Here is a 16171-nt window from a genome sequence, read left to right as displayed (position 1 = left end):
CGTCTAACTTAGTAACTTGATGAGAACTCAACACAATACATGCTAAAGGGGTCAAAATAGGGGTCGAAACAAACAAAAAAATCGACCTCTGCGGTCTCTAACAAATTATTTAGCCAAATTCTGGCCTAAATATTTGAAATTTGACATAGAGGTATTCAGAGACAGAGCAAGCTTTTTAATCGGTTTCTGTCGAAAATATTTAGTTACGAATATATAAATGTATGTATGTATGTTTGCATATCTGCCACACACTTTCGACAGAGCCGAATGATTTGACCAATATCAGTAGCGTTTTGAATGTCAACATTTGGGACGACAAATATCGAAAAATTGGTTAAAAATCATTAATATCTTCACCTTCAACTGGCCACTATTCTACATATGGGTTCACTTTTTCGCTAACATTTTTGAAAGTCATCATCTACTTTCGATTGTCTAGCATTAATTTAAACGTAAGTAAATTCAGGTTTGGCAGTGGGCGAAACAGCAAAGACGTCATGTTTTTCCCCGTCCTTTTCCTCCTTCGTGGAAAGGGTTCGAGGATGCCTTCATTCTACAACTTTTTTTTTTTTTGCTCAACATACACATCATCCAAACACCCGCGCAACGCCGGGCGGAAATACTAGTATATCTGTAAAAGTGAACGTGTCTGTGTGTCTCTGTGTGCGTTTGTGTACATTTCCCTACGCAATAACTCTGTCAATTTTAGTCTACAGGCTCGAAATTCAGGATACAGTGTACTGAGATTTGGAAAAATCTTTGTAATTCGTTTTCGGCAAGAAATTTGGCTTTTAAAGGGACACAGTTCAACAGTTTGCCCTTTGAGAACTTTACAAATCTCCTCCGCTAATTTTGGCCATAAAAACTTGAAAATTGTGATAGAGGTACCTTGGATATGGATCTTACTTAATAACTTGATTTCAGCCCTAAACAACTATTAAGGGTTCATGATAGGGGTCAAAGTTTTAAAAAATTGACCTCTGCGGTCTCTAAAAAATTACACATACAATTTTTGGTATAAACATTTGAAATTTTACATAAAGGGTATTCAGAGATAGGGCACACTTTTTAATGGGTTTGTTCGAAAATCTTTAGTAACTAATATATAAATGTAGGTATGTATATTTGCATGTATTCCTGAAACTTTTGACAGAGGCTACGGATTTTACCAAGATTAGTATCGCTTTGAAGTTCGACCTTCCAGACGACAAACATCGAAAAATCGGCTAAACACATTAATACCTCTACTTTACAGTGTTCACTTATCTACAGGGAGTCGCTTTTTTCGCCGATATGATATGAAAGTCCTACTCTCTTTTCGATTGTCTAGCCGTAATTAAAACCTACGTAACTTTCCTTCTGGCGGTGATCCTAACAGCAAAGACGTCAGGTTTTTCCCTGTTCTTTTCCTCTTTCGCGGAACGGGATCGATCCTGCATTCCTAATACCACTTTTTTTTCTCAAAACACACATTCAAACGCCCAACCAACGCCGGGCTGAAACGCTAATATATATATATATATATATATATATATATATATATATATATATATATATATATATATATAAGTGAAAGTGTATGTGTGTGTGTCTGTGTACGTTTCCCTACACAAAATCTCTGTCAATTTTCAGTCTACAGACTTGAAATTTGATATCCAGGCTATGGGGATTTGGTAAAATCTTTGTAATTCGTTTTTCTCTAGACATTTGGCTATTAAGTGGTCAATCTACAAGGATATGACCTTTGAAAACTCTACCAACTCCTCAGACAATTTTAGGTATACACAATTGGAATTTTAGATATAGGTTTCTTTGACATGGATCTAACTTAAATATTCAGTTTGAACCCAAAACAATAAATGTTAAGGGGTCATAATAGGGATCAATGTTAAAATAAATTCAACCTGTGCGGTGGCTACCAAATTACTCAGACGATTTCAGGTTTAAACATTTGAAATTTTACATAAAGGATATTCAGAAATAGAGCAATCTTTTAAGCGGTTTGGTCGAAAATTTGAGCTACCAATTTACAAATGTATGTATGTATGTATGTATGTTAGGGTGTCTGCCTAAAACTATCGACAGATGCGACGGATTTTCACAAAATGAGTATCGTTTTAAAGCTCGACCCTTCAGGCGATAAATACCGAAACTGTGCTAACACTCAACTTGCCATTTTCTACACGGAGAGATCGATCTTTTCACCGATATTTTCGAAAGTCATCCTTACATTTCGATTGTCTAGCCTTCCTACTAGCACTTTATTTTTAATACACACATCCAAACACCCGGGCAATTCTAGTATATTATAAATTCCACAGCCAAACAACGCCGCAGCTTAGTGAGAACTGCACACCCGTGGAACCCTCCCTCAATTGCCTATGGCCCAGCTGACTACAGTTTTATTATTCGTGTGCAAGCGACACTATGTCACTTTGTCGGTCGGTCCGTAACACTTTTGTGCTTAGCCTCTTTGGTTACGATCAAAGGGCTGTTGTTAATAGATGCTGTTCTTAGCTTTTCAAGCTTTGCTCCGCCTTTTGGCCAAGATCAAACTGTAGTATATTGCTCCGGCAGATACTGCAAGCAAAGACCATATGTGGGGCAACCCCACATATAATACATTGGTCAATGTAGGGGCAACCCTTCATACCAATTGTCACTATCCAACTCCCCTACTACCCGGGGAGTGTGCCCCCATTTCACCTTCACTCCTCACATTTAAAAGTGGCCTTGTGCCTAATTTGCTCGGTGGTGAAGCAAATAAATACCCTTTTCTTGGCATTTTGGCAAAGATCAAAGTGCAGTATCTGTTCCGGTAGATAATGCAAGCAAAGATCATATGGGGGGGCAACCGCACATATAAGACCTTGGTCAATGTAGGAGCACCCGTTCATACTAATTGTCACTATCCAGCTCCCCTACTCCCTGGGGAGTTTGTCCCCATTTCCCCTTCACTCCTCACATAAAAATCGGCCTTGTGCCTGATTTGTTCGGTGGGGGAGAAAATAAATACTCTTTTCTTAGGCTTTTGGCCCAGATCAAAGTGTAGTATCGTTTCTTACTACATGATGTACTTATTTTGATATAAAGTGGAGGATCACTTTTCTGTATTTATTTTTTGTAAAAAGATTACCCACTTTACAACCAGTCAGTCTCCAAGTCGTTCGCGCCATTCTCCAGACAATTCAATTTGTTTTTGAAGGATTCCAGTTATTTTTTAAGCATTCAAGTTATTGTAAAAGTCATTCCATTCATCCTTAAGTTCATTAAAATCATTCTAAGTCATTCAATTTTTTTATTTATTTAAGTACTTTCAGCCAATTTTTCGGTCATTTAAGTTTATCTTTAAGAATTTCATGTCAATACATCATTCAAGCATTCATTCATTATACCAGAGCATGCAACTAATTGCTATCGGCCTCGTTTTTTAAGTCCAACGTAAACAAGCTCTTGATGAATCGTCCCCCTACATTATCCAATTCACAAAATTCCCATTGCTTGTATTTACTACGCTATAATCACATTGAGTAATGTGTACCCATTACCGATTATGCTCGAGTGGCTTCCGAACTATGATAAGTGGTTATGCTTGTGTAGAAAAAATTACAACAGAGGTTAAAATTAAAAACTAAGCGTATATAATACTTGTAAAAAAAGAAAATGGAGATCACTAAAAAATAATTGAAATAATTAAAAAGATATATAACGACAAAAAACGAAAAAAATCAGAGGGAAGAAAGGGGGAAAATTAAGGAATTTAGAATGGAAGAAAAATCAAATATATTATAAGAAAACACTTATAATATACGATAACGTCTTCGTATTATATGAGTAAAGAAAAATTATAAAATGAATGGGAAGGAATCAATTCTAAATGTTAAAAGTTTATAATAATTACTTCTGTTCAATATTTGATGAAGCTCTGTGAAAAATCTAATCTTAGGAGAGAATTGTGGCGGCTATTTAAAATCCCTAACGTTAAATTGACTTGAGAGCTACGTTATAGTAGTGCAGCTGTAAATCTCTTCTATATCGCGGAATTCATTGAATTTGACAGTAAATACCTGATAAGCATTGCCAAAAAGAAAGTCTGACCTAACAGTTCGAAAAGCTAATTAGGTCTCCCTTATGTTAGAGTAGATATTGAGATATAGATAGAAATTATATTATGTAATAACTCTTAGATTGTAAACAGTAAAAATATAAGACTATACAGTATAAGAAAACCAATAATAATCTTAGACATATTAATCCAAATAAAAAGTAAGTCGATGGAATATATATATATACATATATATATATATATGTGTGTGTATATATACATATATATATATACACACACACTAACACACACACACACACCCATATATATATATATATATATATATATATATATATATATATATATATATATATATAAAATCAAACTCATAATCTGTCGAAAATAGTGCATATTCAAAGACCTGTGCTGGAATACACATCTAACTTGTTCCTGTTAATAACCAATATATCTATAAAAGTAAAAATGTTCGCGTGTGTATGTGCGTGTGTGTGTGTCTGTGTGTCTGTCTGTCTGTCTGTGTACATTTCCCTACGCAATAGCTATTTCACTGTTCAGTCTACAAGCTCGAAATATGATATATAGGGTACGGAGATTTGGGAACATTTTTGTGATCGGTTTCGGTCAGAAATTTTGTTGTTAAGGAGTCAAAGTTTTACGATTTAACCTTTGAGAAATCTACCGATCTCCTCCGCCAATTTTGGCTCTAAACACTTGAAATTTTAGATATAGATTATTTGTTCATGGATCTAACTTAATAACTGGATTTAACCCAAAACAGTAAATGTTAAGGGGTCGTAATAGGGGTCAAATTTAAAAAAAATGGCTGCTTTTTTGGCTCAACATACACCTCCAAACACCTGAGTAACACCGGGCTGAAATGCTAGTAAAAAGGTATATCATCGATTATAACTAAAATGGAATCCTTCATATATATATATATATATATATATATATATATATATATATATATATATATATATATATATATATATATATAATAATAATAACTATACCCTTTCACGCGTTGCCGTGGCCCAATTTGGTGTAATGGAAAAATCTTTATAAAAGAGAAAATGCATGTTTCTTATATTCTAAGTGCAGCAATCCCTCCCAACAGTGTTTAAAAAAAATATGAAAATGAAAAAAAAAAAAACGGTACTCTTGCAGAATCCGGTTTGGATCCTTAGGAGTTTTCGTCAATCATGATTTGAGCTCGACCAGCATTCATTTGATTAAGCCGGACGTTGCTAAAATGTTGAAACGTTTTATCGAGTGTTTTACTGTGGGTTTTGTAATAAAAATGTTACTTTTCAAATAATATTTTGGCGGGGGGGGGGGGTAATTTACACAGATTTGAAAAGCTGTCCCAAAACAAATAAACGAAAGCAAAGGTAAGGGAAGTTTATTTTTTACAGATCTGGATAATTTGTCAGTGTTTTTATTTAACGTAAAATGTATAATCAGCTCGGAAAACACAGTGTTTATCGATGTATCTGAAACAGGCAACTAGTCGTTGACTCTGTTGAATATGTTAAGTTTGGGAAAATAAGTAAAAAAGTAAAAAACTATGCTAAACAGTGTAAGGTACATCTAACTGTGAATAAACAACCCCAACCTCCCAATAATAAGAACGGCTTGAAGAATAAAATCCGTCAATTTCCCCATGGTATGAATGGCATTAGCAATAAAACAATCAATCTTCATATGTAACGAAATGGCTTTCAGAATAAACACACGTAGCCTCTTCCTGTAAAAAACGACTTTTGGAATAAATACCCCCACCCTCTTCATGTTTAAAATGGCGTGTGTGTGTGTTTGTGTGTTTGTTGTGTGTGTGTGTGTGTGTGGGTGTGTGTGTGTGTGTGTGTGTGTGTGTGTGTGTGTGTGTGTGTGTGTGTGTGTGTGTGTGGTAATCGGCTCGGTTAATTCGGAAAGTATTCTCGGCAAAGAAAAGGTTTATTTTTTAATATGTTGATATTTTTTACTTTTTAATGTTTATAAAGACAGTTAGATGAAAAACAGTCAGTTTATAAAATTTACCGGAACATGGACATGTAAATTTCTAGTTTACAGATTTGGAACAAACTAGACGTTTGATTTATATATATATATATATATATATATATATATATATATATATATATATATATATATATATATATATATATATATATATATATATAGAGAGAGAGAGAGACAGAGAGAGAGAGAGATTATTATAATGTTAATGTAAAAGAATGAGAACGATGAAACAACGAAAAAAGTAGAGAAAATATATGAAAATCAAATAAATAAACAATAAAAAAAGTAAAAAAATAAAGAAATGCCCAATAGTATACAATAGAAAAAATAATAAACAAAAAAATAACAAAAAGGAGTGTTATTAAGACCAAGACATATGAAAAATATGAATCGAACAAAACGAATGAATTAGATAAAACTAGATCAAAATTGAGTTAAGCAAGTAGACATGTAAAAAAATAATAAAAATCCGAAGAGATGAAGATTATGTATAAAAGGTGTAAGAAAAAACATATTCAATGAATACATACTCGCATACAAACATGAAAAAACTGGAGGCACTACTTTGCATATATATATATATATATATATATATATATATATATATATATATATATATATATATATATTATATGTATATATATATATACATGCACACACACACTTACACACACACGTAAACACACACACACACACACACACATATACATATATATATATATATATATATATATATATATATATAAGTGAGAGTGTCTGTCTGCATGTCTACATGTCTATGTGTCTGCCTGTGTAAATTTTCCTAAGCAATTACACTGTTAATTCTCAGTCTACGGATTCGAAATTTGGTATCAATGGTATTGAGTTTTGGGAAAATCTTTGTAATCCTCTAATCCGTTTTAGCTAGGAATTTGTCTATTAATGGGTCATAGTTCAACGATTTAACGTTTGAGAACTCTACCAAACTACTTGGGCAATTCTGCGTATAAACAAAGAAAAATTTAGATATAGCTTCCTTGGACATGGATTTAACTTAGTTTCAGCCGAAAATAATAACATTTTAAAGAGTCATAATAGAGGCTAAATGAAAAAAAAAATTAACCTCTGCAGTCTCCTCTAAATTATTCAGGCAATTTCGTGTGTAAACATTTGAAATTTTACATAATTGCTATTCAAAGATAGGGCAAGCTTTTTACTCGGTTTGTGTTGAAATTTGAGCTACCAAAATATAAACGTATGTATTTATGTATGTTTTCATGTCTGCCTAAAACTTTCGGCAGAGGCGACGGATTTTATCATGATCAATATCGTTTTTAGGGTCGACTTTTCAGACGACAAATACCGAAGAATTGGATACAAACTTAATTTGTCCACCTTATACTAGGTACATTTCCACAGGGAGGGCTCGCTTTTTTCACTGTTATTTTTAAGTAATCGTCTACTTTCGATTGTCTAGCCCTGATTTACACATAGGCCACTTCAGTTTGACAGCGTCAGTTTTTTTCCTTCTTTTGCGGTACAGGTTCGAGCCTGTTTCCCTACTCCCTTCCAAACACCCGGGCAACGCCGAGCACCAATGCTACTATATATATATATATATATATATATATATATATATATATATATATATATATATATGCGTGGGTGGTGTGGGTGTTTATATGTGTATATATATATATATATATATATATATATATATATATATATATATATATATATACAGAAAAATACATATATAAATGTGTAGTATAGTAAATGTTAGCTTGAAATTAAGGGATATTGAATATATATTTTTTTTCAGAAATTGTTACACATATTTTGTAATTTTTACTTTTATTGAGCCAGTATTAAAAACTATTTTTTAATGAAATGAGTTAAATGATTCCGAGATTAAGTTTAAAAGTGTATTTTTGCAATGCAGGCCAATATAAACCGTTTATTTTTCAACTTAGATCCTTGTATTTTCTTTAGCAGTTAACGTCTCTGATGAATATTACTATAATATGTACCCGTTGTAAAACATCTTTTTTTAATTCCGTAATTTTCATTTGGACACTCAAAAAAAATACGAATGAGATGTTACAATTAAAAACGTCAATCTCGAGCATTGCCCTTTTATATATTTTTCTGTGAGACATAAAGTATTATTTAGGCGAATTGTAAAATGAAATTAACTTAAATAATTCACCGTTTTATAATAGAGCAATATATTAAATAGAACACTTGCTGGAACATATTAAAATGAAATCTGAAAACATGTATGTTGAGCTTTCATTATAAAAAGAAATGATATTTGCATATGTGTAAATTCTGCCATTATTTCGTATATGCCCTATTTAGTTCGTTCCACGTTGGGAAAATAATAAACATAACAATACAAATAAACAAATAATAATGCACATTAAAGAATACCTACATATTTCCAAGATGCTGAAACCAAAGCATAGAAGTCAGTTTAAATAAACCATTCATGTGTTCTTGAATGTGAAAAAAAATAAATCCGATTTTATGCAAGACAAATAAAATATATTCTTCAACGTGAAAAAATGAGAAGGAAATATGTTTCATAAATTGAAATAAAAAGTTTAAAAAAACATAAGCTGCTGTTATTTCACCGAAACATGCAATTTCACGCTTGTTACATCTTGTCGACTTAACGAGACCTTGTCAAACTGAATATCGTTATGCGTATGAGCAACAGCCTTGTTACATTTCAATCAATAAAGCACATTGTTTTTTTTAATAATGTTTAGTTAGTTTGTGTATTTTACTGTACAAATGCACAACTCATGTTCTAGGAATGATTTCTCTTTGAATATATATATATATATATATATATACATATATATATATATATATATATATATGTATACATATATATGTGTATATGCATATATATATGCGCATACGTATATATGCCTACTAATTTAATCACATAAATTAATATACGAAAGTATAATTTTATACGTAAACTTAAAGTATTTATTTCAACAGTGCTCAATACATAGGTAAAGCTGAATAGTACGTTATATATATATATATATATATATATATATATATATATATATATATGGCAATTAAGCTACATATAATATTGCGGTTTTCCTGCACGCTACGATTCGTCAGGCTTATGCGCAGAGTTGCGGTTGTCTCTTTTTTATATAGGCACATTCTATTGAGTTTTATTTAGCCAACCAGCCCCCTAGTTTCCACCGTTCCATTCCTAATCAGGGCATGGGTAGGCATTTTCTGAACAAAGGCTCGCTAGTAGATTGGTTCACCCCTTTCTTTGCGTGTGTTTTTTTAGCGGAACGTGTAGATATCTAGATAGCTGACCTATTAAAAACAAAGGTGAAGTTAAGTATGTTTTTGTCTATAACTTTTAATATTATGTTAGTTTATATATATATATATATATTATAACATATATATATATATATATACATATGATCATTTATGTGTATGCATGTTTCCTTTATTTGTTCATTGTCTATTGTTATTGTTAATTTGAACATTATTTTGTATCGCTATCCTAGAGTAAATTTATTCTGTGTACACATTTGTTCGCTATTTCTCTCCTACATGTTAATAGATGTTGGGTTTCTTAAAATATAGGATAGCAAATTTTTCATTGAGGGAATAACCTACATGGGTAATCCAGGTCTCTACATGTATTCGCTTGTCTGACTATTTACCATTCGACTACCGGCGAACGACCGCTTTCTTTGTTGGCTAGTATTGTTTTCATTCAGTGTTTTATGTTTTTGAACGCACTTTTGTGGTAATAATATCTGGTTTTGAAATATAAGTCATACCTACCTAATATTTATTGTTATTCGAGGTTTCCTTCAGATATCTTGTAGCTTGGGTGTGCATTTATTTTGAAGTGGTCAAAGTGTGCGGGGTCTACAGTTGAATTTATCTTGTCACAAAAAATATTATTCGGAAATAGAGAAGATAAAAAGGAAAATAGTAAATCAGAATAACTCTGTGCTATTCAATAATATTTGTCTAAATGAGAAGATGCTGCCTTTATATACACAATATATATATATATATATATATATTCATGTATCAATACATGAAAAATTAACTGCAAAATTTTATATAATAGATTAGAATGGATACTCGATGTTATCTGAGTGTATATTTAACAAAATAGAACAGTTAAAAGTGTGAGTAAAATCTTTTAAAACTTCTCTCTATCCCTCATTTCTCTCACGCACACACACACACACACATATATATATATATACATATATATATATATATATATATGAGCAAACAGTTAATGAAATATGTTAAAAATACTTTGAAATGAGTTAAAAGCATATTTAATCTGAAAAGGAAACACTAGATAAATGGATAGTCTTTAATCCGCGGAGTTTCGAAGAAATACTCTCCTTCTCTTAAGGGGGTATTAATTAGCAAAAAGCGGGATCGGATTTGGCATGCAGAAGTATTGGATGAAACAACAAGTAAATCAAAGATCTTACTTGAAAACCACATAAGTTTAGCAGAGGGAATATGGTAAAGGAAAAGGTGATTACACATGAATGGATAGTATGGTGGAAGATAAAAAATCCAGTGACGGTAAAATCCAAATGTAAAACTTGAAGAAAGTTTTAAAAATGTCCATTTGTACAAGTAAAATCCAAAGACATCCCGTAATTGGAAGAAGATGGTCCATAATAATCCAAAGGCAAAAATCCATGGAATAATTCACAAACATGTGTACATAGAATATTAATAAAAGAAAAATAAGATGTGCTTTACACTCTACTTCCGAGACATAACTATATTTATATTTATATTTATGTATATATACATATGTATATATATGTACATATATTTATGTATATATATATATATATATATATATATATATATATACAAATGTATATGCATATTTATAAGTATATGTATATACATTTATATATATATGTATCTGTATTTATATATTTATATGTATATATATACATATGTGGTGGGTGAACCAGTTTAGTGGCCGGTGACCCAACCATGAGGCTGGTAGTATTGGGTTACATGGTACTAGTAGCATGTGACATGAACTGACAATGACTCGTATGGTGAGGAGGGCGGCTAGTCTCCCTGAAGGATTCGAAACAAGACCTTTCCAAGGGCGAATGAACCGCTTTTCGGGGTCAACGGCACACTAGCATCATGTGTGTTTGTGTGTATGTATACTTATATGTATATATATGTATGTATGTATATATATATACATATATATATATATATATATATATATATATATATATATATAGCTGTACCCTGCCACGCGTTGCTGTGGCTCAAATTGGCGCAATGGAAAAAGTTCTGAAATGAGAAAAAGCATGTTTCTTATAGGTTTAAATTTCCATTTCGTATTGGCACACAGTTTTTGTTGTTCCATTTTCTTAGCTGATATGGAGATTTTCCGGTTTGGTGACTCTTGAATACATAATATAAATTGTCCATGTGAAAAAACAGTCAGTGTGAAACTGTAAGGCCCACAATTGTAAAGATTTTTCCTCTGTGCTTTGTTGATGGTTATTGCAAATGCCAATAAAATTGGAAAGTGACATTTCCTAATGTGTAATGGTGTATCCGGTGGAATCATAGGAATGCATGGAATGAAGATATATTCATCTGTTAAAGGTCCTGTTATGATATGTTTGTTATTTTTTTTTCACTGCAAGCTATGTGCCATTGCAAAGCTTGGATTTGTTCATATTTCACAACATGATGATTAGTACACCAAATTTCAGTTGCAATACATGCGGTGGCATCCCTGGCAAATATAGATGTTGGATAATTAACCACTTTTTCTGCTTTTACAACATTGTCGATGGATTTGTATTTGACTCCCTCACTTGGAATTTTACATTGAATAATAGCGTTAAGTTCGTGGGCATCTTTGTATTGACCTGCAAGAATAGCTCATTCACTCAGTCAAATGGAATTCTTATGATTTTATTATCTGCAAAAACCTTTTAAACTTACTATTCTTTTGATGAAATAAAAGTACAGAAATTACAGACGTTAAAAGTCAAAGAATTTTGCCCTTAACTCTGATCAGCTGGCACTTTTTCGTACCCAATTACCCACAAGTGATGTAAAGGTTTGTGTGCGGGTCGAACAGTCTGCAACTGGACATACATATTTGGAGTTAAGTTTAATGTCTTCACATGGAATAAAAAAGTAGAGTATCTGAGGCAAGCATTTATTTCATCTGCTGGTGTTTATTGAAGAATAACAGGTTACATTTGTCTGAAATCTCCTGCAAGCAATATTACCGCATTCCCAAATGGTCTGCAATTGCCACGCAAATCTTGCAAGGATCGACCAAGAACCTCAAGTGACTTTTTGCATACCATTGTGCATTCATCCTAAACAATAAGTTTGCATTTTTTCAATATTTTTCCACATATTGGATCTTTTGGAGAGGTCGAACATGAGATTTTTGAAAAATTGCATGTTTTAAAGTAGAATAAAACATGGTTCTACTTGGCAGCAAGGTCGCAGCTATTCCTCATGCAGCAAGGGCTAAGGCTATGCCATTTTGTTACCAAATGACTGCCAAAATCAATTAGAAAGATTTTACCAGTAACTTCTGGTGCTGTTCAAGGTAGCAATAATTTCCAAATAACTTCTATTCTCACAGTCCGTAAATTAGGTGACTAAAATTGGATTTAACCATGTTTTGACAATGCCTTATTCACTGTAATGAATTCAAGAGACTAAAATAGGATGAGGGTAAGAGATGGACAGATAGAGAGGAAGGTATATAGAACGAAAGAGAAAGTGAGAGGAAAATAGAGAAAGAGAAGGAGATAGAGAGATAAAGGCATTGATAGATAAACAGAGAGAAGGGGATAGTTAGAAACAGAGAGGTATAAGACAGAGGAAATGGGTGAGATAGAGGGAGTTAGAGAGAGAACAGGGCTAAAAGAGAGATGGATAGCATGAGATAGAGAGAAAGAGATTGAGAAAGGGAAAGGGAGAGATGGATAGAGATTGATATTAAGAGAGGAAGAGAGACGGGGAGAGAAACAGAAGGTGAACTACACTTCACCGTTTGTTTCCTCGTTCAGTAGAGAAAAATCTTTCGAGACTGAGGCAATTTTAATGTTTTGTTATTATAAAACGTACCCTTTTTTTTGGGGGGGGCGAACGGCTTGATTTTCCTCACATTAGAAACCGACCGGGTTATATGTACTTTCACTTAACAAATTAATAAAAGGAAAACATATTGTAAAATTTGAATTCAACATGAAAATACTATTTAAAAAAAATAGCCCGATAACATAAGTGCATAAGTGCCACTTAAGGTACTCCTTGGGCGTTGAGTTCCACGGCGACCAGCATAATTATTTTATGGTTGCTCCCTTAGCACCCCCTAGTCAAGGCTAATGCATGCGGACGTAACAATTTTTTATTTATTTACTGACGCTGGCTTCGTAACTAAACGAGTTATTGATAATTTCGTAACCCTTAAACGCATGCCGGAAGATTTAGATTGATTCATTATTGTTGTAATGAAAAAAAAGTTGCATTCAACACAAAACCAAAAACACATATTAACGATACATGATTTATTATCGTATTCATTGAAATTTACTAATTTTTAAATAAAAATTAAAAAAGAAAAAAGTTAATAAAAAAAGTAGTTGCTTATGTGCGAAATAAAAAACTTGTCCACCTTATAATCACCCCCCCCCAACATCCTTATCTTAAGAACAGCTTTCTGAATAAACATCACTTTTGGAGGGGGTTATTTGAAAAATTTAACTCATATTTGTTGTCAGCATACCCACCCGAAAATACTATTAAAAAAGGAGGGGTCCAGTGCCTGTGGCAGAGAAGTAGATTTATTTATCAATAAAAGTTGCGGAGACGTAATTTTTTTTTACCAATAAAAGTCGTCATTTAAAAAAGAAAATTGTGGAGTTGGACCTAAATGTAAATATTTACCCAAAAAATAATCCCGAAGTGTTTTTACAACAACGTTTTGTTTTCGCACTATTCAACAATTTGTTCATCCGCGCATGTAAGTTAAAAAAATATTTGTAAAAGTGAGAAGTTATCAGTAAATGATTTAGTTTTTTTTAATTTATTTATTTATTTATTTATTTTACATTAGGTCCACATCAACAAATGTTAAGAACGGCTTTCAGAATAAACACCCTCAACCTCTCCATGTTAACAATGGATTTCGGAATAAACACCATTTGTGGGGGGGATATTTAAAAAAAAATCGATAAAAGTAGTCATTTAAAACGAAATTAAAAATCAAATGTTTGTAAAAGTGAGAAATTATTAATAAATGTTTAGTAACATTTTTCGGTGCAAATGCAGAGAGTGATCCGCGCTATTTTTTAAATCGTTTTTTTTGTTTTTTTTTTATTCAATTGCAATGTTAAAGTACAGAATAGGTACAAAATACACTCCCCTCCCCATGTTAAGAATGGCTTTTAAAATAATAACGTTATTATTTCAGCATGGGGCAATCTCTGCATGAGTACCGATTTTTCTTTTAATATTCACAAAAAGTAAATCTTTTTTCAAAACAAAAAATAAATAAATGTCTGTAAATGTTACAAATAATCGTTTAGTTACGGCAACGTCAGTAAATAAAATATGGTACGTGCGGGGTGGGTGGGGGACTAAGGAAGTTACTGTTATTTTTTCCTGCTGGTCGCCATTGAACTCAACGCCCAAGGAGTACCTAAATGTAATTTTTTTTTGTGAAATAAATAAATTTCAAGCAATTTTTGCAATAAATAATAGATAGCAAATTCGTTAATTTCACGACTTGCACCAGCATATTATAAACACTAACTTCCCCATGTTAAAACGGCTTTCGGAATGAACACCCCCAACCTCCCCATATTAAGAACAGCTTTCAAGGTTTATGGAAGGGCGTTTTTTAACATGGGGAGGTTAGGGTTTTTATAATACGTTGAGGAATGTCGATAAAAATGAACCAGTTTAGAAAAAAGTTAAAACAAACTTTTTTATGTAAAAAATGCTGTGAAAAGAAACTAAACAATTAAAACGTAATGTTTCATGAATGAAACGCCTTAACATAAAATAGGTAGGTACATTTAAATTTAAAATTTGAAAATATGAGATTATTTTATCTTTTTGTGTGCTAAGAGTGATCTGCGCTATTTTTTAAAAATAGTATTTCCACGTTTAATTAAAGTTTTATGATATGTTTTTATTCAATTGTAAGGTTAAAGTAGAGAATAAGTACAAACCACCCTCCTTCCTCATGTTAAGAATAGCTGTTTAACTAATAACGTCATTATTTCAGCACGGATCCCTCTCTGCATGAGTAAGTTTTTTTTTTTTTTACTTACCTTGTAGTAGTTGAAACGGAAGTTACCAGAAATAAAACCGGACAAGTCTCGTAGGAACGACTTCGAAAAAATGTTTATATTTCATGTAATATTTAAATAATTCGCGAGGTTTATTTCTGTTAATGACATAAAAATATGCCTCTACTCTAAATATGGGTTGTCTGAAAATTTCAAATGAATTGGTAACGTAGAAATATGGTTTTATTCACTTGTAACGAACCAAATTTACATTTATATATATATATATATATATATATATATATATATATATATATATATATATATATATATATATATATATATATGCGCCAGTACAAGGAAATCACCAGGTTGATATCTGGTGGCGCGGTTATACCGCTAAGAGAAGGAAACTCTTACAGCTAACCTGAAGGCTGTTGTCTGCTTGTTCTGTGGCAATTGGTTTGCACCGAGTGAGTAAATCAACAGTTTCAAGAAGTGTGGATTGTCCTACACGAGCCTTCACCACTTAAATCGAGTTATTTGTGTGAGTTTCTGACAGCTTATCGTAATTTCATTATGAAAACCTCACATTGTCCTGCAAGGTCCACTGGCGATGGAGTGAAAGCGACGGGGACAGGTAAAGGATATTACTAGAAGTTCTCAGCCGGATCTCTGCACAATGGCAGCTGAGGGTAGATGGCCGTTCTAGCACAAACCTGTGAGCAATTGTGCTGTTTGTGTCCTCCATCAGGGA

Source organism: Euprymna scolopes, chromosome 5, assembly GCF_053919585.1.
Source record: "Euprymna scolopes isolate OS-2025 chromosome 5, ASM5391958v1, whole genome shotgun sequence".
Classification (NCBI taxonomy): domain Eukaryota; kingdom Metazoa; phylum Mollusca; class Cephalopoda; order Sepiida; family Sepiolidae; genus Euprymna; species Euprymna scolopes.
Note: the sequence above shows the minus strand (reverse complement) of the source record.